Raw genomic sequence first — 25,548 nt, 5'->3', positions numbered from 1 at the left:
CACTTTAAAAAAAGTCTATTTTGATGGTTTTCAAATTGAGAAACACAGCTTTGAAACATGGCTAGGAATGTTTACATTTCCTGCCATGAAAATGTCTTTTATGTCTCCATCATCCTATTTTCTGATGCAAACACAGCTGGCAGGAATGGTTTGGACTGACTTAGCTCTGCCTGGGTGTCAAGGTAAGAAGCTGCCCTCAGAAGTCCCTGTCTGTCACAGCCCTCCTTGCTGGATGTGGTTTGAGTTCCATGGGCACAACCCAAGGTCTGGGCAGCCGCAGTTCAACTCTGTGTCCCATGCAAGGCTGGTGAGGGAGGAACTGGTGAGGAATGTTCTCCTCTCACAGTGTCCTTGGGCCTGCTGAGTGGCCCAGTGGTGATGGGGACATGTTCCCCTTGCTGTCTGTGTCCCAGGGTGGCTGTGCTGCTCTGGTGCAGGGCTTTACTTTAAAGCTTTGTGCGTTTTAGCTGCTTGGATCTGGCTCAGCTGCCAGAGGGGTCCTGCTGTTATGGGAAGGATGTGCATGTCTGTGGTGCAGCATGTGCACTCTGGATGCATAAGCACAGGGGAGAGAGCTTTCCTAAAGATGTATTACTAAGCTCTTTAAGATTTAATGCTTTCTCAAAGTTCAAACCGGTGTAAGGGAAGGCTTAAGCAGCTTAATGGGTTAAAATGATCCCTGGCTGTGTCCTTCAGACAGTTTAAAGACCCTGCAGCAACCCAAGCGGGCCACCTGTTCCTCTCCCAGACAAACAGGTTCCCCCCTTGACCTTTATTCTGCCACCCTTCAGTTTTGCCTGGCCTGGCTCCATGTGTGGAGTGATTGTTCTGAAGTTTGTCATTGTTTAAAATGCCACTTGCCAGAGTTTAATGTGTACAGCTGCAACCTGAGCCGTCGCCGTGTGTTAATAAGGCTAAAACCATTGGACTGACACCAAAAGATCTGCTTGCACTTGGCATGTCATAAATTAATATCATTCTTACCTGCCAGGGATGATTCACTGCTGGCTCAAAGCGTATTTAAACTTTGGAGGATGCCAACAAACTGGGCGGTGGTTTGACCTGCCACGTGGCCCGGGACTGCTGCTTTCCCTGCCTCCGCCTTCCCGCTGTTGCAGTGTGTCGGGAAACAGAAGCTCTTTATGGCCTTATGAGAGCTTGTGTTTGTGTGCCGCCCTGGCCCTCCTGCCCCCATCTGCCAAAGGGCTGGCCTGTTTGTGGGAACATCTCACTGCCTTTCAAATTCCTGGCTGGACTGTTGCTGCCGGCTTTAGGAGCTGGCCTGGGGGTTAATGCTTGACTGGACTGTGGCCTGTTGTTGCAGCAGATCCAGAAGGCTCTCATGCCACTGATCCTGCCTATCCTAGGCAGGCAGGTTGTGCCAGCATCCCAGAAACTGCAGATAAATTCCCTCTTAGAGGAGCACACTTGACCAACTAACAGCTCGGAGCAGGTGGGTTAAGCTGGTGCCCAGGGTAGGGAGCCTTGGAGGCGGAAAGGGATGACCCACTTGGGAATGGGGGAGATCAGATTGCAGGGTTATATGCCAGAGGTTGAACGTGCTCCCCAGAGCCCAGACTCTGGGGCTCCAGTGTCACAGCAAGTGCCCAGCAGGGAGGTGCTGCTCTGTCCCCAGGGATGTGCTGAGAGCCAGCAGTGCTGCTCTGTTTGTCCATCTGCTTCCCGGCTGCATCCAGAGACCTGCAGCACTGGAAACTGCAGTGCTGCCCTAGGCTGGTGCAGGGCAGGGAGAGAGGGGAAATGGGAAGGGATGGGAGACAGTTAAAGACATTTTGTCCTTTCTTCTTAAAGTCCGTGGATGGGGAGAAGGATGGTGTATCTGGTGTCCTGGGGAGCTGTTCATTTATCTTTTATATAATGACTTGAGATTTGTCTCCTCACACTTTCCCCTCAGGGCTAATGCGTTCCTCATAAAATACTGTGAAGGCATAACGTGCTCCTTCAGCTAAAACTGCTCCTTTGTTTTCCATGGTGTCCCCATTGCCTATTTACCTTGGCTCATCCAAATAATTTGTTAAATACCAGGTTTGCATAAGCAGTCTGTGTGGACTTGGGACCCCTGAAGCCTCACTGTGGACATTAGGAGGGATATAAACAGCCCCCATATCTGCCTGAGATGTGTTTCAATCCCAAGTGTTGCAGGGAACAGGGTGTAACCATGATCTGGTTAGGGTAATTATGGTTAGCAATGCCAGGAGCAGCCTGCAGCTCTCCTCGTGTTCCCCACCACAACTGCACACAGCCTGGCAGCCTAACCCTGCTGGAACTATTGCATTATCCTCACCACTGAATCCACTGCCTTTTGTTTTCCTTTCCAGCAGAGAAAAAAATAAATTACAAATGGTCTACTATGTGTAGGTAAATAATGAGGAATCCTGGAAAGGGATCATCCTATCCAGCAGGAGAGACAGGAGACCCAGTTTACCTAATGACACGGTTGTGGTCACCTCCTGAAGCACATTCAGAGCTGGAGCAGAGGTTACACAGTGTCTAGGACAAGGATTGCAGTTCTCCTCTGCTCAGCTTGCAGACACGTGGTGACTGAGCTGCATAAAGGCTGATGCTGTCTATATTTTATTTTGTGGCTAGTGCGGGCTGTTGGTTTTATTATTTTCTCTTTATGCAAGGCTGACAGGGAGCGTAAAGCTGGTTGCTGGGCAGTGGGGATTGCAGTTGGTAATAAAGGTCTGTTTTCTCACTTCCTCTATTTTTGTCTCTGGGCAGGATGAGGCACATCAGGGGAAAATCTGACTTGAAACAGAAGCTCAATTTTTAAGTTGGAGTTAGACAGTCCTGCTGAGAGAGGTTTGCTCACACCACAGCTGTCCATCACCTCAGGGCACAGCGCTGAGGCTGCTCACGCACAGCAGCCCTGGGGGTGCCACATCTCTCCTGGACAGATCTAGAGGGGACACTATTGCTCCAAACCCCTCATTAGTTTGCCAGGTGACATTTCGATGCCTGGGGCAGGATGTCTGCTTGGTTGTCCCCCAGGTCTTGTGAACATACTGAAAAAGTGACATATATCCTCCTGCAAGGAGGGAACAAGTCTTTACCAGGCACAGAGTCAGGACTCCTCGGTCTTACACCTTTTCTTCCTCTTTCTGGCTCCTATGGAAATTCTGTGTATCCTGTGAGCACAGAGATGTCTCTGTCTGTGAGACCCTGCTGGTGGTCTGTTATTTGCAGGAGGATTTTTTGCTTACAAGGAGACTTTTGCAATCACCAAGTGCAAACTTTTCTCTGGAAGAGCTCTGGTTTCAGTACAAATCTCTGAATCTCTCTAGGTGAGTCTGTTTTCAACAAGGTCACCGGATATCCTCACATCTGCTCAGATGAGGAGATGAATGAATCCAGCTGAGCTGCATTTGTGTGTGCCCTCTCTAAAATGAACTGCAGAGCTGATAAATTCTTCACCCCTTGCCCCTGCCAGCTCTGCGAATTGCAGCTTCTTCAAAGCTCAAGTGAAAAGTGCCAGAGTGCCATGGCACCACTGCAAGTGTCAGCTGAGGGACAGGCTGCAACAAGCCTGAACATGTACCAGAGCCACTGTCCAGCCTGGGAGGGGGAAATGCCAGTCCCTCTACTCCAGGGACAGTGCTGGGATGTGGTTTTCTCTTGTAACTTCTGTTGGAAGCAATGGAGAATCAGTGCTCAGCACTGCTGGAGGCAGGAGGGAAGGACTTGTCCCCTTTGGGATTGCTGGTCAGCAACATACAGGCAGCAAGAGCCTGTAGCTGATATTAGTGGATTTTGGGTTTTGCTGTATAAAGAAGATCAGAATGTGGCCTGGGGTGAGGGTGTTTGTGCTTTGGCAGTGGGTGTGAAAGGAGAAACTCCAGAGGGTTGGGCGGCAACACGCTGGTTCTGTTCTCTTCCGTAGATGGCCTTCCGGAGACACGCTGGGTGAGTGGAAAATGTAATGAAATTCCCAGAGCCTCCTGGTGCACTACCAAGGTATTCCTGCCAGCTTTCCAGCCCGAGATGTTGGTGCAGCTGTAGGGGCCTGGGCCACAGATAGAGGTGATTGCAGATTAACCCCCACCAAAGCAGGATTATTGAGGGAGAGGTTTTCTTCACCTGGGAAATAGCCCACTCTAGAGCCACACTTACCTTTGGGGTAAAATGAGCTGAACCAAGGGCTCACAGTAGATCAAGCTCTTTTCAAACTGCCTTTATTTTTTTTAAAGCTCACTTGTTTATTCTGTTTCACAAGCTGAGCAGTACAAGCAACAGTAAAAATGTGATGCATCTCAAATTCTCGCTGTGAGGATGGGTTTCGTGACCACTGCAGTCTGCACAAGGTCTTTAGATCCAAACCATCTGTGGGGCTCAGAGTATGCAAACTATTCATGTTGTCTTAAAGATTTACCAGGGAGCAGGGCCTCAGTGTGCCAGAATCTGTAGGAAAATAGAGACCTGCACCACTGATGGTCCTGGGGGTCTTGTTTGAAGCTTCTCTTGAATAGATTGATCATTGTCCTGCAGCATTTAGTGGTGGAAAAAGAAGCAGGGAGGGGGTTTAACAAGTGTCTCATATGGTTTGTGTTGTCTCTGCTATGCTGAACCTTCATTTCTGCTCACACAGCGGGGTTTTGCTTTGCCTCTGTTTCCTTTGTGCAGATGGCAGCAATAGGTTTCGTTTCCCCCCCAGCCGTCAAATTAACAGCCTTGGCGAGCTTTCCTTTGCTGGCTAGTTTTGGGTGGTGCTGGAGAATTGCTCCACTCAGTACATTTCCAAGTCTGGCTTTTTAAGCCAAGCTCTATAAAAATAAACTTTTTTTTTTGTTGTTTATTTGTTTGAGAGAAAGGACCTTGGGAAAGCAGATATGAAATTTGCTCTGCCTGTATTTTGTCCGCTGAAGGAGTTGGCTTTGAGTTGCATTAGAATAGCAGATTGGCTTCTTGCACAAATCTCCCACAAGCAACGGGCTGAATTGGGAAAAGCTGGTGGGCAGAGGTACTGGAAACAATCTTCTGAGTTACAGCATCTGCAGGAGGGACTAATGAAAACTCCGGCCTCATATCTCCAAACTCCACAGCAAAGCTTTTCAACCCACCAAGTTCCTCTGACCTGAATACCCTGATATCCTGAACTAGTGAATTTGCAATGTGATTTTGCTCTCTTTCCCCCCAGTCACAGTAACCCAAATCAATCTCAAGGAGCAGTTGCAGAATGGCAGCCCCTCACCATGCTCCAGTGGAACTACTGCCAACATTTCTCTTACAGAGAAATTAGTGATCCAAATTACTCCATCAATACCAATGCTGATGCAAGTGGATCTGAACCAGAAACAGGTGAAGAATTTGTTTTACAAATGTAACAACCCAACCCAGAGGAAGACATGAGCAGAAGGTTTCCTAAACCTTTGCAGAAAGCTTGTGGGAGGGACATAAACTCAAACTGAGCCAAGTGCTCCTGAGCCCTTGTGCCTTTACTACATATAAATAAATCGTGTGCATATTTATAGTAGATATAGTTTATATGCTAAAGGAACTTAGCACAAATCTGAAGTTCTTTCATTGCCCGCCTGTGTGCCTTTCTAACTCAAAAAGCTCTGCTCTTGGCATCTCTCTGTACTACAGCAGCATGTGTGGGCACATCTAGGTTGGAAGCTTTGTGCATACTTGGTGCATCTTCACCTTCTGGGTTTTACTTCGTGGCAGAGACCTGTGCTGTGCCAGAGACTGCAGGACCCAGGCTGTTGGCTATCTCCTCTATCTTGAGGATGTAGATTGAAATATCCACTCATCAGGTGTTTCATTTAAACTTGGTCCTACTTGAAAAAGACCCTGTGTATCCAACATACTGCCATGCCAGGAACAACAAAAGCTCCAGAGCCCCTGCTCAGCCTCACATTTGTTTCTCACATGTGTTCCAGGACTGCTCTCCTCAAACCTCCTCACTGGTTGTTTTCCTCTGTTGCTAGAGCCGTATGTCTCCGAAGGAAGGACCAGCTCTGCCATTTGAACAGTCCTCCTCCATCTGCTGCTCTGCTCCTGGAGCTGTGTGTGGAGTGGCAGCACGGTGACGCCAGGCCTGCAGACACTGCCTCAGTCTCTCTGTCACTCCTGTGTTTCCAGTCAGCCAGCCTGGGTGAGCTATGACCAACTTGCCTTTTAGTGCTGGGCTTCAGTGGTTTAAGTTTGTCAGGAGTAAAACCATTGCCATCAGCCATGAGGATAAAAATTCACTGGGCATTCAGACCTGCTGTTCCTGGGGAAACAGCAGATTGCTGCTGCTGGGAGTTAGTTCCCAAACGTGGTCTTTACAAGCCTGCCCTCACCACGAGGAATAAGACCATGAACAAAATCTAGGCAGGTCAACTCCATAATTTCAGTTCTCTGCAGGCTAAATTTAGCCTCTAGGTTTAATTCCTATCTCCTGCTCAGCTGGACTTTTATTTCAGTGGAAACTATAGTCTGCACACCAGACCTCAGATTTCAGGGGTTATGCAAAAAAGGACTCAGATATGCATCAGAAGTTTTCTATCCTTATCAATGTGCAATATTAAGGGTAAAACCAGGCATCTCTCAGAGCAATGAGGAGGCCAGAAGGTCTCCTTTGCTCTGTGTGGGGTTTTACGAACATAGATGTGGACTGCACTGCTTGGAACACAAATTGTTTGTTTTAATTTACAAATTAAAAATAAAACCATGTTTATTTGCATCAGTTGAGGGGTCTTTTGCTCACAGCTGCTTAAAAAGTGAGCTCCAGCTGCCAAGTAAAATAAAGTTTAACGTTACAACGTGCACTGGGAAGCAAGACACTGTAGGTACAATATTTAGAAATCCATGTGAAGTGCAGAACTCAGCTGTGGCTTGTGACAGATGCAGAACTGAGGTGCAGGAAGGTGTTGCAAAATATCAGGCACCTGCAGTGAGAAACCCCATGGCTGGGACAGTGAGGGAGCCTTGTCCTCAGGGAGGAGCAGCTCTCTCTTGACACACACCAGCTGCCAACCCATGTCTGGCATTCCCATTATGGAAAACTGGTCAGGAGGTGGCTAGAATCCCTGGCTTCCTTTTAGTCCTCTCTTGTCAAGCTTTGTGCTCTGGTGAACACTGGGAAACGTGCTTGTTATGTTGGGCAGTGGTTTCCTCCTAAAAATTGATGAGGAGAAAGCTCATCTTCCTGGGGTTGCTTTGTCCTCTGGCCGTGTGGACGTGTCCAGTGCCCGTGGGGTCTGTGTGGGCTGGAGCTGGGCACTGCTGTCTGCTGCAGACACCCCCAGGGCTGCAGGCAGGACACTTGTCAGGCAGGGCTGGGGTTTTCATCTCTCTTCAAGGCCAGTGAAGTGGTTTGTGGGGCAGAGATGGCTGCTGTGGTCTCAGCTGTGTTTCATCTGACTCATCTGGTGCAGTGGAATAAATGAGCAGGGTCTAAATGTTGCTTTACTGTGGCTGAATCTGAAAGCCTGACTATCAGTACAAGCAGTGTGGGGCTAGGTACTGTAGTTATTTACAGACTTCCCCTGCCTTTAGGGGATAAATGCAGGAAAAAAGAGAGGAGTCAAGACGGAGGAGGCTGAGGGAGGCTGCTCTGTTTGACAGCTGCATGCAGAAGTCCAAGTCAGATCTTTTGACACCCAGCAGAAAGACTCTTTCCTCTTGTTAATGACCAGGAAACATGGAGGAGTCTGGCCGAGGTAGCCCAGATCAGATGGAGACAATGTCCTCCCGAGCCCTGGGGGCTCAGGATGATTGTGTTGCCTGCACTGGGTGAAGAAGGTTTCCTGCAGAGCAGGTGCTGCCATTACCTGTCTCCTGTAGCACAAGGCATGTGCCTGTTTTGTGCTGTGCAGCCTTTTGTTGCCGGCCCTCCTCAGCTCTGGATTGCTTTGTGACCATAATTTAACAAGGCAGTTTACAATGGCTCTGACACCATTTGGGTAGATGAAGTTGGCTCAGAAAGCATCCACCCACTTGCTAAACAATGCCTCAGGCACCGAATGCATTAAACTTGCTCTGCTCTGTTGCCTACATGCAGCTTTCCAGGTGGAGTTTGGTTTTGATGTTATCCATCCCCCTTGATGGCTCAGGAGCTGGCCAACTCTCACTCCTCCTCCCATTTCTCCTTGTCCATAATTTGTTGTCTAATTTTTGGGAGCCTGCTCTTTGCAAAGTCTTGCACAAGCAGGGAATGGTCTTTGCTTCAGAAAATGTCTCTGCCCGTTCAGCTGGGTGGTGAGTGTAAGACCAGGATTAAGATTTTAATAAAAAAACCAAAGGACACTGCAGGTATATCCGTTGGAAAACTGACTCCAGTTATCTGGACTTACCTCACAGGGATGTTAAGCTGCCCTAGGTTAATGTAAATTCTATCCCTGTTTTTTTTTTTTTTAAGAACTGGTGATTTGTTGCTGGATTTGACTTCTTGGAATTGCAGAGACATGAAATTGTTGAGAAACCTTGATTTAAGTTCAGTTTGATGCAACGGAGACTCCAATTCTGAGTCGAGCTTTAAAAAAACCCAGCAATCATCCCACCAACAACTACTTTCTTTTTTTAACCAGAAGCATATAATCTTCCTTGGAACTTTTCATAAGCACCAGAAGGGCGAAGAGGTGGATGTTGTGAGCTAGAACACTTTTGGTGGCAAGGATCCTGCTTTTTTGGACTTTTTCTAATGCAGATCAACGTGTGTATATGTTGAAACTCACAGTGAGTAAAGAACAAACAGCTGTCTGCCATCCTGACAGAGTTGGCTGGGAAATGGCCCAAACACAGAGAAATCTTAAAAAAAAAAAAAAGAAAAAAAAAAAAGAGGAAAAAAAGGGAGAGAGGAAAGTGTCTGTCTTCAAGTATGTTTGAAATAATGAAAAGAGCCGATGTGCAAAGCGATTAAGAGATCTTTGAGGATCAAAAGCCTTGATTCAGTTTTGCCAATGGAACAAAACTTTTCATCTGTTCTTATGTGGACCTTAAAGTAGGGCAGAAGGGTGTAGTTTTTAAATTATTTCATTTCAGGATTTACTTTGGGCAGGGGGAAAGGGTCCTTTCTGTTTGTTCTTGCTCTTGTTATTCAGTGTCCTTAACACAAAAGGCCAGCCTGGCTCTGAAATGAAGAGCAGGGTCGTTCTATGAACTGGTGGTTCATTAGTCTCCTTTTGATATGTCAGAACAGTAAGGGACCCTTTTATTTTTTTTCCTCCCTTTCTAGTAATGTCTGTGTTCTTAAATCAAGACATCTTCCCTCATCATGCTGCAGTGGCTGAATCTTTTTCAGAGATTTCCTAAGTGGGTTGAACCAATAATGTTCATCTTGTGCACACAGAGCAGAGAGTCAAGAGTTTGATGCATGAGGAAGCCAAACCCAAAGATTTTCAATGCTCTGTGCAGTAAATCCTACTCCCAGCTTTGTGTTCAATTGGAGCTGATGCCCCCCACCAGGTTATCTCTGTGCCTGTGCCTGTTTTCCCTGGTAACCTCTTGCCAGCAGGACCACAGAGCAAGCCTTGGGAAGGTGGATCAGGGAGGCTCAGAAGTGCAAATCCCTGGATTCCAGCACCACCAGCTCAGGAGCAATGTGCCCTTTCTTGTGGAAGGGGTGGTGGAAGTAGCAGCAAAAGAAGGTGAAGGATCTGGGGCTGTGAGAGTGAAGACAAAAGATTGGGAAGGAGAGGACAAAACTCAGGAATGTCCTTGTGTTTGGGCTTCTGCAGGGGACAGTGGAAGAGCTCCCTCTTCCTGTCCCAGCCTGTTCTAACCATTGTGGGAAAAGCCTTCCTTGCAGGCTGGAGTGTCTTCGTGGTCCTGGCATCCACAAGGCAGGGTATTTCTTTTGGATTTGCAGCCTGGAGAATCCACAGGACAGCATGGACTTGCTCTGTAGGGTCACCAGAGCAGCTCTGCAGCACCACACACCACCACTAATGGGGTGGGTTTCAGAGCCAAGGTGCAGCTTGGGTAGGTTTGATGACAGCAGTCACCTCAGTGGTGGAAGCTGTGTGTTGGCCCTGTCTGGTTGCTGGTGAGAGCAGAGAGGTTTCTCTGTTCCTGTTGCCACTGCAGATATTCAGGAGCAGCATCTGGTGCCACAGGTGCTTCCTGTGACCTGGAGCTGCTGTACTTCTGCTGTGTGGTTTCCTGCCCTGTCCTGACTCAGGTCGGGGGGTAGGTGTGCTCTAACCTCTCCAGTGGGGCAGCTGTGATAAAAGCCTGTTCTCTGCTCCAAAACCTAATTAATACAAGTCAGATTTTCTCACCACATGTGCAGCAGAGATGGCAACTCCTGTTTCTGCTGTTGTGGGAACCACATCCGTGTGCTACACAGACCCTGTCACGCTCTGGTGACAGACCAGTAGCATTGGTAGAAACCTGAAAACAACAGCAGCAAAAGCTGAAAGCTGCACATGGCAGAAGCAATATTGTGGGTTGCAGGCTGGAAAAGTTCTGCTGGTAAAAATTTCTGGCAAAGTGGGGACTGCAGGATGAATTAATCTGCGTTCTTCTTTGAGCTGCTTCTAGATTAGCTCTTTCTGCCTGATCCAACACTCCTGTGGCCATATCCATGGCAGGAATGAAATGTCACCATTGATACAAGCCTGGTGTAAAAGTCTGTAATTACAAGCCATTTTGTGAGCAATATGATGGGTGAAAAAAATGACCTCCTATGGGCTGGTGATCTCCACCCTCTTGGCCTTGAAAGCAGGCATACATTAATTTACTGCATACATTAATCTGCTGCATACATTAATTTACTGCATAATTTTTGTGCTGCTCTAACATCATCATAAGCATGTGTCATTTCGGCATATTATCAATTCTAATACAGCTGTGAGCAGCAAAATAGAGTGAAGAGATTCTTGTGCCTGCCTTTGGGGTTGAGGGTGGAGACTGGATTGTCTATGTATTCTGTTTTGACAGTAGCTTCTCTCTTGGTGTTCACGTAAATAGTTATTTTTAGGAAGATCATATATTCCCCAGTAATTGTTTTAAATGCATCAAAGAGCTCGCTGATATAAAGCCCGTGATTTATGGGTTCCCGCTACTTTTTAACAGCACAACTTAAATCCTGGATTCACTGAAGCCATTTGGAAAATTGGGATTATTCCAAGCTGGAGCAAAGGGAGGGAGACTGGTATTTTGCCAAGATCAGCAGTGATTCATTCCTACATTCGTGCTCAGCATCCAGTGAAGGGCAGGAGCTGGGAATGCTGAAAGGAGAGCTAGCAGGAGATTATCTGTTGAAGGTGAATCTGCCCTCCTCGCTCCCTCTGCTGCTAGATAAGGTCTTTTGAATGAGAAGGACCAAATTCTGTCACGTTTTTCTTTCATCCCCTCTAAAAGCTGATTTATTAATACAAACTCCAAGCCAGCTAACTTGCCTCCTGACTCTGAGGCATAGAGAGAACTGAATTTTGGCTGTTCCAAGAATGTCCCCATAGGGGTGAAGGACTGGAGAACACCTCGTGATAAATATACTTTGGAAATCCCTTACAAAGAGATGTTTTAGTGACTGCTTGGAATGAAGCAATGTCTGTATCAGGTTAGCCCAGCAGGCTCTGGCAGCATGAGTTGGGGCCCTCAGAGACTTGCAAGGGGACAGGGTGGACCCAGGACTCCTTGCTGGCACATTCTGTCACGCTCCAGTGGTATTTGGCCCCTGGACCGAGTGAGAGGCGACCACAAAATAAATCAGATTGGTGGTGGTATCATTTAGGTTAGGTGATAAATCTTGAAGTAATAGAATAGAAAAAGTGGAAACTTGCTGTGGTCTAAGGGTTTTGTTTAGCCTGAGGATATTTATGCTTTTGGTGCCTGCACCAGACTTCAGACTCCATCTCTAGGACGTCCAGCCAGACAAATGGTCACTAATCCTGGAGTCTGAGGAATGAAAGAGGCTGTCTGTCCATCCTTGTCCGTGCAGCTCACAAGGGCTCAGCTCCAGCTGCATGTCCAGTAGCCATGGCCGTGCTGGTGGGGAGAGCAAAGCTTTTACAGCTGAAATACTTCTTAGTTGTGAGCCCCTAGGGAACTGCCTTCCCTCAGAGGGTTCTGTCCTCCTTGTCCTCGGGCCAGCTGACGTTGGAGTAAAATTTCTCATCATGTTTTCACTCTCCCAGCCCTGGGAGAGAAGCACAGGGAGTTGGTAAAGTAAATGGACCAAATATCCCTGCATAGTTCAGTCCCCACAGAAAGGAAAGGACTTTGTCTTTCCTCTCTTCCTGAGCAGGGGCACAGCCAAAACTGGGTTTTCTTCTTTTCCTGACATATCATTCCTGTTGCGTATTTTTTAAATATATTAATTCTGAGAGCACTGCTGTTGTGATCAGGAGGCAAAAATAGCCAAATTTATATTTGTGGATAAAAGGCAGTAATAAACCCCCGAATTTCCAAACACATAGAGGAGCATTGACATCTAAATACCAGAAATTCTAAACCCTTACCTTGCTAATTCATGTGGCATTTGGAGGGGCTGTGGATTTTTATTTCATCCTGGTATTTGTGGTATTTCCTGCCATTAGTATAGGAAAACCCTTGTGTGGTTAATGCCGGCTTTTTCCTCCGTTGGTGGCAGCCACTGAGACTTGAGTTCATGAAAGGCAAACCATCCTTTCCAATACTGAAGGATCTCTGAGGTACCTGGGAAGGAAAAATCTCATCGGGGTTGAATGAGGCTGTTGGCACTGCGGCCGCTGCCAGCTGAAGCGCTCCGAGCAGAGTCACATCTTGTCTCCAGATCCAGGAGGCTGCGGCTCAAAATCCATTGGACAGCTTCAAAAGCTGGAGCTTGGAAATAGCACTGATAGTAATTTTATCACAACCTCTTAAAAGTGATCTGCGTGTAAAGGTTTCGGGTGCAAGTGTTGGCCTCAAGTCAGTGACCCAGCTTTCAGAAATTGCTGTTTTTATTGCAGATTAAACTGTAGATTGGGTCGTTTAGATTTGTAATGGAAAAATGTTAGCCAATGTACTTTCCTCCCCTCCACCCTCTATCATCAGGGCATATATCAAGTTGCACTATCTGGCAGGGACTTCCAAATGTTATTTGAGAAGAGGGAGGAATGCAAGCGATGTCAGCAGAAAACAGCTGAGTAGCGGTTAAATTTCTTTGGCCTGAACCTGCTCCACGGGGAAAAAGAAACGCAACAACTGGACTTGTTTCATTTCACCCCAGCACAAGCCATCCTTTGGAAACAAATGATGTTTGTGAGCAGATTCTCCTCAGAAGCTGGGGTTTTGGGATGCTGCTGTGGGCAAATCCTGCTGTGGACATGGCAAGGCCAGCTCTGGCTGGGATCCCTTGGTGGAAGCACTGAGGCACCAACTATTGCTGCCTCGTTCCTCTGGAGCCTGCCACTTTAGAGGGGCAGCTTTAGGTTGCATCTCCGTGGCCTCCTGAACTTTTTTATCTGCATCAGCTTTAAAGATAAAAGCCTTAAGAGCTGGCTCAAGTGAACTTGCACAGAGCTGCCAAAGAGCAGTGGAGGTGCGTGCAAGGATACTGTTAGCTGAGAAGCTGGGCTGAGTTAAATGGTACCCTTAATCCCCTTGATACGGGCAGAGTCAAGTTAAAAGGTCTTCCCCACTTGGAGGGAAGGCTTTGCACGTGTAGATGGTGGTTCACTTAAGGGCAGCTCTGCCTCTGCAGCAGGAGCCACTTCTCTGCTGGCATTTGCTTTGTTGCTGAGGGAAGAAGTTCCTTCTGCAGGGGCTCTGTCACAAGTGTGGGATTTCTCATCCGTGAGGGCTTTTAAAATAAACAACAATGGAGACAGCAAACAGATAGAAACAGAATGGTTGAACAGGAGAAGAGCACAAAAGTAAATATAGTTCTTCTTTTAATTCTGCCAGTCAGTCTGCAGTAGCTTTTTTGCCACTTTTTTCTGGACTGCTCTGATGGGACAAACTGGTCTTCTCTACTATGAAAATCCAAGCAAAAAAGGGAACAGGAGATGATTTTTCTTGGATCCCTCCCCAGCTTTGTTACAGCTTCCAGAGGGAGACTTCCAACAAGAGTGACACAACAGTCCTTAGATACTTTGAGCCAGATTATTCTGGCCCCTGATCTCTGGGGTTGTCTTTAACCTAGGCCAGTGTCTGTGCTTCACAAATGGTTCATATTGAAATATTTTCCAGGTGTAGTGCCCAAAATGCATCAGGTACTTGGGCCTAATGCCTGCTGACTTCAGTACAAATTCTGCCACTCTCATGGCAGGAAATGTGGACAAGTGTCAAGGTCAGTTTTGGGAGCTTTTGTAATGGAATGCAAGAGGAGCAAAACAGACCTGAGGGAGACAGGGTTTCTGCAATCCTACTTCTGTTGCAGTTAAAGGAAGCCCACCCATTAATTTCAGTAAAAGGAGAAATAAAATATAAACCAGGAAAGCAGATGAAAATCAGACAATTTGCCCATGAGTTTATTTTTCTTAGCAGTATAGAATAATTTCTTAAACTGAGGAAATATTCCTGATAGTTGAGATCTTCATTCTAGAAATAGTGTGGCTAAATATTTTTGTATGTGGATTTAAATTCTTTAAAAAAATAAATTGTATGAACAGTTTTTCATTGGGGACTGCAGGAATGACAGTGATATATTGAAACAGTATATTCAAGATCTTAAACCAAATACTGCTCTGAATCTTTTGTATTTGAATGCTTCCTCTCTTCCTCACCCCAGCTGCTGGAGCCTGGTTATATTGCCTAGAACGGCCTGTTAAAACAGATATATTTTTATTTGCATGCAAATTGGTAGGAGGCAGCTTGGCTGTAAATACTGTGCTAATCATTCCAGGTTCATCAGGACCCTAATTGGCTGCGGGATTGCCTGTAACTCTCAGTACCCTGATTCAGAGAAATAGGAATTGTTGAATCTACATAATAAAGTGAGTGTGATGGAAGGTGAGCTCACACCTACTTGAGATGTGTGTTATCAGTCCCATCAAGGTCAAAGACATTTTTTTTCCTTCCAGATATACATATTCATAGAGCCTATGCTCAGCTAATGAGTCTGAAGATTAAATGGTTGTGGATTAAGAACAAACCCGACTGTTCTCCTAATTTGATTGAAAGTTACTTGGTTCATCTGATTAGAAATCTGAATTCAAACCAGCTAACACAGGCTGCAAATCTAAGCCTGGCAGCCAGGAACAGGTTAAGGATCTGTTTCATCCACTCCCCCCAAATCTCAGGGAGGCTGAAGAACCACTGGAATCCCCCCTGAACTTCCACGGGGAGAGACAGACCCAGGGCAGAGGGGCTGTGCTGCCAGGGTCAGCTGCCACCCAAGATCTCCAGCCAGGATTGATTTCATGTCAGATTTTTTTAATATTATAGCAGAGATATTACTTCTAGTCCCTGGTAAAGGACATATTACCTAAGATACTGAGATGACTCTTTGCTCTTGAACTGCCATGCATTAAAATATCTGTCTTTTCCACACATACTGAGTTACATAATTAGCAGCCATAACTCAAAGGAGTCCTTGCCCTAAGCCCCGAGTGTCACTGCTTTTCCCTGTGGTTGGAAGCTGTTGTGCTTGTCCCAGGGCTTGGAAAGGGCTGCAGCATCACCGGCTTGGAAAACCTTGGGAGACAAACGGCCAGGTCTCACAATAGGTGTGAGTCAGTCCCTCTGCACTTAGGTGATTTGACTTCCTGTTGCTCTGCTCTCTGGGCTGCTTGTTTTGGGGAACAAATCCTTATTAATGCTTTATCTGTAACATCCTCACTTCCACCAAAGGTTCCCTCTGTGCATTATTTTCCTGCCTTGTGCCGTGCAGCACTTCCTCTGCTCCCCAGCCGCAGCTGCTCCTGCTCCAGCTGCCTGAGCCAGGACTTTTGGCACAGCTCCTTAATGAATGCTGCTCCAAGATGCTTGGCTTAACTTCATGGCACCCAGGAACATTTGTCCTTTCTCTCTAATCTCCTGAATTGCAGGAGTGTTCAGTATTTGGGCTTTAGATCCTGCCTGGCTTTATTCAGGTGGAGAAAAGGGGAGAGGAGAAGGTGCTGGAGGGTCTGTTTAAGTATAAAGAAAAAAGATAATGGTTTGGGGCTGTGCTGTCCTAGTTCTTTTTTTTTCCCTTTTTTTTTGGTGTGCATGCATTTATTTTAACTTTTCTGTTTGAAGGGGGAGAAGGGACCACAGGGTTTGACCTGTGTATTTAACAAAAAGAGAGCACTGAATGAGAGGATTTCAAGAAGTTTTCACAGGTGTGTATTAAAACAGCATAAGATTCCTGTTTCCTTAATGAAAATGGGAGCAATGTGTATCCACAACAGATATGAAACAAAGAGAACTAAGAAATGTGTTGGCATTCAAAAGAACAGGAAAGTAACACTGTTCCTGTCACTGTTATAAGGTTAAAATCCTGCCTGGCAGCCTATAAACTATTTAAATGATCCTACAGAAATTCCACTGACTGAATCATTTTTGGGATTTATAGCTAAATCCTTCACCCCAATTGAAGACCCAATGTACTCACAGCCCTGCCGGAAAATACACCTTAATGAGGGGAAATTGTAAAACAGGACTGGGAAAAAAAAACCCCTCTTCAGCAGAGGTCCTTGCTGCAGTCCTCACTTCACATGGCCATTGAGATGATGGCAGCTGTGCTGCTGTGATCATATGTGACCTAGATTTTCCTCACAGTAGTCCTGTGCTCTCCCTGATCTTGTGTAGGCCTGAATGAATTGAATAGGAACATTTCTGGATGCTTTCAGAGAGCAATGATATCTTTTTCTCTCTCTCTCTTGTTCTTCAAACCACAGCATCTGTTCCCCTTGTGGTTTTCTCCCTTTGCTCTCACTCGGTGCTCGTGAAAGAGGACAGGGCCAGTGTAGCTTTAATTTGGGTAATGGTGGATGGGGAAATGAGGGCAGGCGTGATCCCTCCTCAGTGTCCTGTCACACAGCAGAGGGGAAAACTCAAGTCTGTGGGGTTTAACACTGAGTGTGTATAATGCAGGGGAGCAGGGCTGTTGGGAAGGTCGAGGGGTGAGATTCGCAGCATCAGGGAGCCCTGAGATTCTGCACATGGCATCAAAAATTATTTTAGGTACTATTCACACAAAGCTCTTCTGCCTGGGCTCGGAAATGATCCTATGCAAGGTCCTAATTCTCTGTGGGAGAAAAGCTGGGGAGATTCAGGACCTCAGTGCATGTCCAAGCTCTTGTTAATGCAGTTTGGCTGGATTAGGTGTGGGCAGGAATAAATTCATTGCATTACAGGGCCCAGCAGAATGTCTGAGACCATTCCTGGCTCTGGTGTTGGAGGTCTGGGGCCACTCTCCTCTGGACATGGCTTTTGACTTCTCAGTTCCCAGCTCTGAGACCAACACTACCTCTGTAGGTGAACAGAAATCCCTCCCTTTGGAGGGTCTTGGTTAAGGTGCAAGAAGGAAACAAAACTAGATCTGGTTTGGTTTCCCTTGGGGGGTGCAGTGAGGCCTTGCATCAAAAAAGGCTGAGGTCATCTGTAGGGCAGTCTGCTCCTATTTCCTTCCTTCCTTCCTTCCTTCCTTCCTTCCTTCCTTCCTTCCTTCCTTCCTTCCTTCCTTCCTTCCTTCCTTCCTTCCTTCCTTCCTTCCTTCCTTCCTTCCTTCCTTCCTTCCTTCCTTCCTTCCTTCCTTCCTTCCTTCCTTCCTTCCTTCCTTCCTTCCTTCCTTCCTTCCTTCCTTCCTTCCTTCCTTCCTTCCTTCCTTCCTTCCTTCCTTCCTTCCTTCCTTCCTTCCTTCCTTCCTTCCTTCCTTCCTTCCCTCCCTCCCTCCCTCCCTCCCTCCCTCCCTCCTTCCCTCCCTCCTTCCCTCCTTCCCTCCTTCCTTCCCTCCCTCCCTCCCTCCCTCTTTCCCTCCTTTCCTTTCTTCCTTCCTCCAAATCTGTTGAAATTCAAGTTTTTGGGTTAAGATGCAAAACTTTTTAAACTAAAATCAAGCAAGTAGCGCTTACAGTCAGAGTCCAGTGGCAACTTTTAGATACTGTTCTGGCGGGATTAAAAATAAACACTTATTCTCTTTCTCAGTTCATATGTAGAATAAATTGTAATGATCCCATCATCTGCTGTGCCGAAAGCCGTAAGGACAACTTCTCTTTGGTGCTGTCTTCAGTTACAGAACTGTTCTGACAGTGGCGAGTGAGTGTTACAGGTGGTGGGTGGGGGTTCCTTCCGAAATTTTATATAACTCCAATATTATCTGTTCCTGTGATTGACTTGACACATGAATTCAAAACAGTTGGAGCTTCTCTCCCACTCTGGTGTAGCAAACTGGATGTGAAAATGACACTTCCCCCTGGGAGCTGATAGTTTGCTGTTCCATGCATGGTGTTGGGTTCCTTTGTTCGCTGAATGTGGCACTTGGCAAGTGGTTTTTGCCACTTCAGGGTTGTCAGTTCTGTCTGCTAGAGGCCAAGATAAAGCTTCACAAAAAGCCTTTCACTCCAAACAAATCTTCTCTGTAATGCACTGACTCGATGACAAAGGAACCAGGAGCTTAGGGGTGGTTTGGATTTCTTTCCACCCCAACGTGTGCACTCTTCCCTTGTCATGCTTTTATTTTAATGTGGTATTTCCTACCCCGCTGTAAACACCGGGGTGGTTTTTGTCTTGTGACTCGGCAGCGCTTTGCCACGACATTCCTTTCATAACGCGTTGCTGATAGCGCTGGATGTGCTGCTGCAGCTTCCAAGGCTTATCAGAGGGTTTGTACCAGGAGCACTCAGATAATCCCGGGAGGGGATGCATTAGCAGCAGGAGACCTGTGTGAAGCACTGTTGTGATACATTTGTGACCAAGAGGATAAAATACAGGGGAGCAAACCCGTGGAACTCTGGAGAATCGAGGGTTCAACACAGCACGGTGAAGCAATGTGTAAAGAATGTCCTGGTCCATGGTGGGACTGTTCCATCTGTGAAGTGACCCTGGTTACTCATGGATAGTGCCAAGGGTGCAGGGCTGGGCAGCAGTGTGTCCTGAGCCCAGTGAGCCCTGGGCATTGGTCATGACAAATAGAAATAGCAGAAATGCGAGAAGAGTTCATGCCAGTGAAGCTTGCTTGGCTTTGATTTGGAGAAAAAAGATGAAATTTGTCATAGGGTTCACAAAGTTGCCTGAATGCTGAAATCCTCAGCAGCCATGACTTGATCCATCTTAGTGGAATTAGCTTTGCCTGTTGATGTGAAGCTTCATTTTTCACTGGATTTTATCCTGTTATATTATTCCTTACACACGAGCAACATAAGGATTCAGGCATGGGTTCAGAATTATTGTGCTTTCAAGTTGTATGCAAATGCTCTGACTGAAGTAATAAGTTGATATTTTGGCTTGGCCCCTGTAACAAAGAATACAAATCACAAACCACCCAAAAGATACAGGATCCTCTTCTGTGCACCAGGATTTTTCCATGCAGTTTGGCAGTTGTCTGAGTGCTCTGCTCCTAATGGGGGTGTGGGGGTGATACATATATAGGGACAAGGCAAAAGCCATAATTCCTGGTCAGACAGGACTGAAAGGAAACTTTTCTGCTCAAAGGACCTCTCCTGTGTATTGTGTCAGGACTGCCACAACCTCCAGCTGCCAAAACAACCTCTAGGGCAGTGGGATAACTATCTAAATGTAGGGAGACAGCAGCGGTAGGCAATGAATCTGCAAAACTGGAGATAAAGTACATGCAGTCCAACTGCAGAGCCAATTATAATCAATGTAGGTTGTTTTAGGGACTTTGCAGAAACCAGGATTTGACTTCACAAGATGAAATGAGAAATTTAACAGGGATGAAGAAAGGCGTTACCACGCTATTCATAACACTCCTTGTTAGAGGCTGCCAGCTTCTTCCTGCATAAACCGAAGGGAGCTACAGGTGATGGAAAAATAAATTGGTCCCTGTGGGCACAGTGATTTTGACTGTACATGTGTATTAGAGATGAGGTCGATGTGCTATGAACTGCAGGTGAAATGGCAACAGTGGTACCTGGAAACCTGGTGTTCGTCAGAGATGCTGGAGAGCTGCTCGGAGATGGTCAGGGAATAATTTTATTCGTGCTGAGGCTAAAATAAACCTTTCCAAGAACACAGAAATTGCTTGTTGGAAGAGTCAATGGCAGATTGTGTGAATCTTTATGAATTTCCTGTCCTCTTCTCACAGTTGTACCTTGCAATGGGGGGTTTGTCGAAGCTGCAGGAGAATATTGTGGTGCAATGAAAAATTGGATGTAGTTTCCTACAGGTCAAGGCAGCTCCTCATTGCTGGCTCGTCTCCTTGTGTGCACTTTTGAAGTACTGGGTTGTATATGGTCCTGAAAAATGTCTGCAGCTTTTATCCCCCCTCCCCATACAGCTTTGGCTTCAGTCTGAAGCACAGTTATGTGGGCAAGGAGAAAATGTTCTCTAAATGAATCCATCATAAACACAGTGCCTGTCCTGTAATGGTTGGGATTGGAGAATAAGAAACTAATAAACCAAAGTCTTTTATTTCTTTCCTTCTTGTAGATCACATGCTGAAGACTTCTGAGAAATGCCTTTGTCTCCCAGCCTCGAGCTTGAAGCAGAGATCACCTCACAGCTTGCTTTAGTCAGGGCTGCTGAAGGAGAAATATTTGCAGTTTACCTGGATACTCAGAGCCAGGGTAGGTTTTGATTCTGAACTGGGCAGGTCCAAAGTTTTCAGTAGCTTTTCTTGTCTAGAATAGGAATATCTAGACCAGCATGCTTCTGACCACCCCACTGAGGCTCTGTGGTCTCATTAATTGGGCTCTACACCCCCAAATTAATGACTGTGCAATGTGTTGCTGTTCCATTCATGAGATCCATGGCTGTGTTAAATTTTGGCAGTACCAGACTCTTTTTCCACTGCCTTTGAACTCCTGCCTGGCTTTCCCCAGTCTTTATAGAACCATCCACTTATCCTGCTGGCCAAAAGTTTTTCTGATCCCTGTGGAGTTGATACATTCCCTTCAAGTTGTACAGTTCTCCCATCTTTCTTCATTCTCCTCCTCTTTTTCTTCTCACCATCTTTGCTCAGCACAAATTGCTCCCAGAGTGGAGCAGTAGATTTTGCACAGAAGAGAGATCACCCAGAACAAATCTACCAAGCTGTTGCTTCTCCCTCCAGTTGCTTTTTTGCTGTCACTTTTCTCCCCAGGCTCTGTAGCCCAAATTCTCTCTGGCCTCCACAGACAGAGGACAGAGAGAGCAGAAAAATGTTGCCTCAGATTAATTCTTCTCTCCAGCCTCTTTCTCGTATCTCCACATTTTTTCTGTCTGGATTATTGCCTTTGGGGACAAAAGGGTTGGTTTTATTTTTGATGCTGTGCAGATAATATGATGGTGGAATACAACATTTGGTAAGTGGATCACCTGTAATCTTGTCTTCACAGCTCTTTTTCTTATGCTTACATCTTGAATTTGAGGTTTGGATTTGCACATTTTCCTGCCTCTGCAGCACAGCCACCCTGGTACAAAGCTGGTTTTATTGGATGTAACAGGTCCTAGGAAGTTGCTTAGATCTTTATTTCTTGGCACAAATAATGTGGCAGGAGCATTTTCAACACTGCCCTGATAATGAAGGGAGAACTTTTCGCTGGAACTCTACAATCATTTTTAGAAAAGAATTTGGAGCAATAAGAGTGAGTGACAGTTCTCCCCTCAAACCTTTTCTATTAACTGACAAAAAGGATACCATTTGCTTCCTTTGCAAATAAAATGAACGAAATAGTGCGAGTGATACCTGAAAATACCACATAAAAAGTGGTAGTAAAAGGCAGCTCTGGTATCTGTTGAGAAAGGACATCATTGTTCTTATTCAGTCTCAGCCATGATGAGAATCTCACCTTCCAGACCTGACTACACAACAGGCTATTTTGAGGAGAGAGTCTCTTTACATTGCCTGACTGTACAAGGCTTTAAAATATATATATTAAATGTAGGCAAAAGGATTACATTCCAAAAAATCAGGCATGTCAATGAAAGCTCCTCGAATCTTTGAAAAATTTTCCTTAATATTATATAATAAGAAATACATAACTGTGCCTATTTTTACAGTAATTTTCTTTCATTTGATGACATTCAATAGTAAGATTTATTATTACCCGCATGGAAAATATCCTGCCTGGGGGTGGTTGAAATAGATCTTGCAGACAAGTCATCAATCAGCTCATGTTTATCTCTTCAGAGATCAGCAATATCAGTGGCAGGAACAATTCCAACCAATTCAAGAGTATTTACTGATAATAAAAGGAAATGTTCATGTGGCTTTATACTGCTTCTCTCGCCAGAGGTCACACAGCATTTTTGCAGAGCTGATTTATTGAGGCTCGTTTGAAGATGAGGCAGGGAGGGCTCTGAGATGTCCAGAGCCCTTGCCCTGACACCTCTGTGGCCACTGCTCCCTCTCTGGGAGAAGGTCTAACTTCCCTTGCAGAGGGCTTGAAGATGACACTGGTCCTCCCTGTCCCCACTGCTAATGAGTTCAGCTAAAAGGATTTAAGACTGATGCAGACAAAAAGATCCTTTACATCAGCTGAATTGCATGCAAAATGATTGTCTTACATTTCCAAGGAGGGAATTGTGGCTTCTAACTGAACTCTGCTATGATTCTAAAGCAGAAGGTCTTACATTTGTGTTCCTCATAGAGAGTTTTTTCAAAATTTTATGACAACATTCAGAATATTTATAGGTATTGACTGCAGGGTTCAGGACAAAGATCTGTTGTCCTTGGGGCAAAATAACAGCCCTGACTTCACCTAGTATTTGCCTCTTGGTGTAATCAGTCTGGAACTAACACTGCAATTGTTACCTAACCTGTGTATGACACAAGGGGTTTTTTTCTCTCACTTTTGCTTTTTTCTTTGTAAAATTCAGTATTTATACTTAGTGAAACAAAGAGCACTTTGAATCACAACATGAAGTGTATGGTTTTTAAAAAGTTATAAAGGGGTCTTTTTATTTGTTTAATTTCTATGTTTTTGTCCAAGGAAATTTACTGGAACATTCATTTCTGTTTGAGAGGAAACTTGCTCTATGTGGACAATAAAGATGTTAAGATCAGGATGAATGTCTATGGGAGATAATAATAATGAATGAAAAAATGCATCAGTCCAGCACTCATATTTTCCAGGAACTGCAAGAACTCAGTTCTGGGTTGTGTTTTAAATCTGAGCCCCATTGTTCCTGACTGGGTTGCTAGTCTGTTGGAAAGACTTCTCTTTGTTCCTCCGAGCTGCTCCAATCTGAAGCATTTGGACCAGTTCCATATTTTATTTGAGATTTTTAAGCTGAACATGTATTTCCACTCTTCCAGCTTTAGAACGTGAAGCGAAGCATCTTTCCCCTGTTTCCTGCTGGACATGAGCAGAGCACATTGACACTGACCACAGTAATTTGACCTCTGATGAGCCGTGAGGGGACAGCCAGCAGTTATCAGTGGTACGTGAGAGGTGCCAGGAGCACATTGCTCCCCTGTGCAGGGAACATGCCTTGTGAGGCAGCACAGCAGGGCTGCACCCCGGGCACGTGTGAGCTCTGGGCTCGGGCCTGACGTGATTTGCTCTCCCCACACATACAAGGTGGGTGAGAACATTTTTTTCCCGTCAATGCTGTGGCACTTGGTGGCATTAATCAAACGCTGGTGGTGTCAGGGCCAGCACTGAGTTGTGCCCTTTTGCAGGTGAATGCCCCAGCCTGGCAGCACGGTGGTGTTTTTCTTCCTCTCTTTTCTTTCTCAGTTGATACAGAATTTTGTTCACAAGTGGTGCTTCAGCTGTGAGGCACTGAGGGTGACCTGCCCTCAGACACTCTGGCATTTGCCCTGGCTGTGTGCAGCAGGAGCCTGGGAAGCTGCTTCCTGCTCACAGGCAGGATTTGTTACTGGCTAAAGTTACTCTCCTTGTAAGATAAGTTATTTGGAAACGCGGCCTCTCACCCTTTTAACGCCCACCAGTTAAGCTTCTTCCCTTTCAAAATGCCCACATAAGGTTTGCTGGCCCAGCCCAGCATCACCTTGTGTCCCTGTGGCTGTGCTTGCTCTCCAGTGTCACATCATGTGTGAAACAATCTTTCATACCGAGAACTCCAAGAGCTCCACATTCCTGTGTCACACTGCATTTGTAAGCCCAACCCTGCTATTGACAGATTGCTGCTCTGTGAGACAACTCTGACAATACAACCTGGCAAATATTAGCCTGGAAAATGCTCAGGAGCTCGTTGCCATCAGCAAACCTGGGGTCCCTACGAGGTCGATGTCAGCGTGCGGGTGAAGCCATCCAGCAGGATCGTGTTAGAGCTCGAACAGAGCATGAACTCCTGCGAGGGGACTTGGCACTGGCTCGTGCTCAAGGGCAATTGTTGGAGCAGCTTGTGAGCAGGCAGCTCGCCAGCGAGACAGGGCATGGCTGTGGACAGCTCACAGAGCGTGTGTGTGAGCAGGGCAGGCAGGATGCACAGCTGGGAAACGGGAAAGGGATTTCTGTAAACTTCTGCTCCGAGGGGGAAGAGCACATTCAGGCGATGCCAATCCGTGGAGGAGTAAAGAAATGATTTCTGGCAGCTAAGACAGGTTTTGGGTCTGGCTAAATCTGACAGAATGCTGTGGGGGAGAACTGGAGATGTCATGGCTAATGAGTATGGAAATTATATCAGTAGCTTGGCCATCTAGGTTTTAAATGTTGTCAATCTATAACATGCGATACTTCAGTGTAACATTTTCTGGCTGCCTAGTTTAAGGCATAAAGACAAGCAGCCTCTCAGTAATGAGTCAGTATCTATAGAGAGCAAGCTGTTGATAGCAAAGCAGAAATCTTGGCTTCTCATCTCAGCAAGTTTAAATTAATCAAAAAAGATGGTGGGCAGGAGAAGAAGAGGGGTTGTTTTCTTTTGTTTTCACATTTTTGACACACCTGACAAACTGAATTCCCCATGATTTTTCTGCCTCCCTGCTCGGCCCACGGGAGCATTAATTCCTCTCTCCTCTCCATGCACTCCAACCCATGAGCTGTGCAGTGACCCTCTTGCCCAGCTCATCCTGGCATCCTGGAGTGCACTTAGACTCTGCACCACGAGTGCTGGGATAAGGCAAAACCTGTTTACTGTAAACACATTCTCCCCAGCACTTCAGTCCAGAGAGGGATAATTGCCGAAACTCCAGGACAAAGGTGTTGTGTATCTTTTTACTGGTGGATGGAAAGGATCATCTTCGAGTCTAATGAGTCTGTGGCTCTTGCAGACATCCAAGTGGGCCTTGCTGTCTCCAGAAGAGACAGAAAGTAACTCTGGGAAGGCAGAGTGTGGAATCTGACACTACTGTGTAATTGAGGAAAAAGAGCTATATGCATTATTTATGAGCAGAAGGCTGGGCTTAATGTTAACAAGTGAGAAGAAAGTGGCTTCAAAACACTGGCTTTCTGCTCTTCCCTGTAAGAAAGGCTTCTGATTTAAATTGCTTGCATTTGAGAGCAGGAGGGGAGACAGAGCTGTTATTTATACAGAGCCTTACTCCGTGTGTGTGGAGCTGTACAAGATTGAGGGAGAGGCAAGGATTGCCCCGAGGAGAGCAGCCTCTGCTCACTCAGGCTGTGGCCAGGATGTGTCATA

General features: G+C 46.1%; 1 long non-coding RNA gene across 1 annotated transcript; it reads left to right on the top strand.

Moving 5' to 3' along the window:
* The first annotated feature begins 275 nt into the window (after positions 1-275).
* On the top strand, positions 276-23,014 carry LOC146432591 (uncharacterized). The gene is made up of 3 exons (XR_014854248.1): positions 276-5,319; positions 5,952-6,118; positions 20,452-23,014. It is a non-coding gene; the product is annotated as an uncharacterized LOC146432591 (long non-coding RNA).
* The last annotated feature ends 2,534 nt before the right edge of the window (positions 23,015-25,548 follow it).

The sequence above is a fragment of the Lichenostomus cassidix genome, chromosome 10 (assembly GCF_008360975.1).
Source record: "Lichenostomus cassidix isolate B80296 chromosome 10, HeHo_3.0, whole genome shotgun sequence".
In the NCBI taxonomy this organism is placed as follows: Eukaryota; Metazoa; Chordata; class Aves; order Passeriformes; family Meliphagidae; genus Lichenostomus; species Lichenostomus cassidix.
Note: the sequence above shows the minus strand (reverse complement) of the source record. Positions and strands in the feature narration are given on the sequence as shown.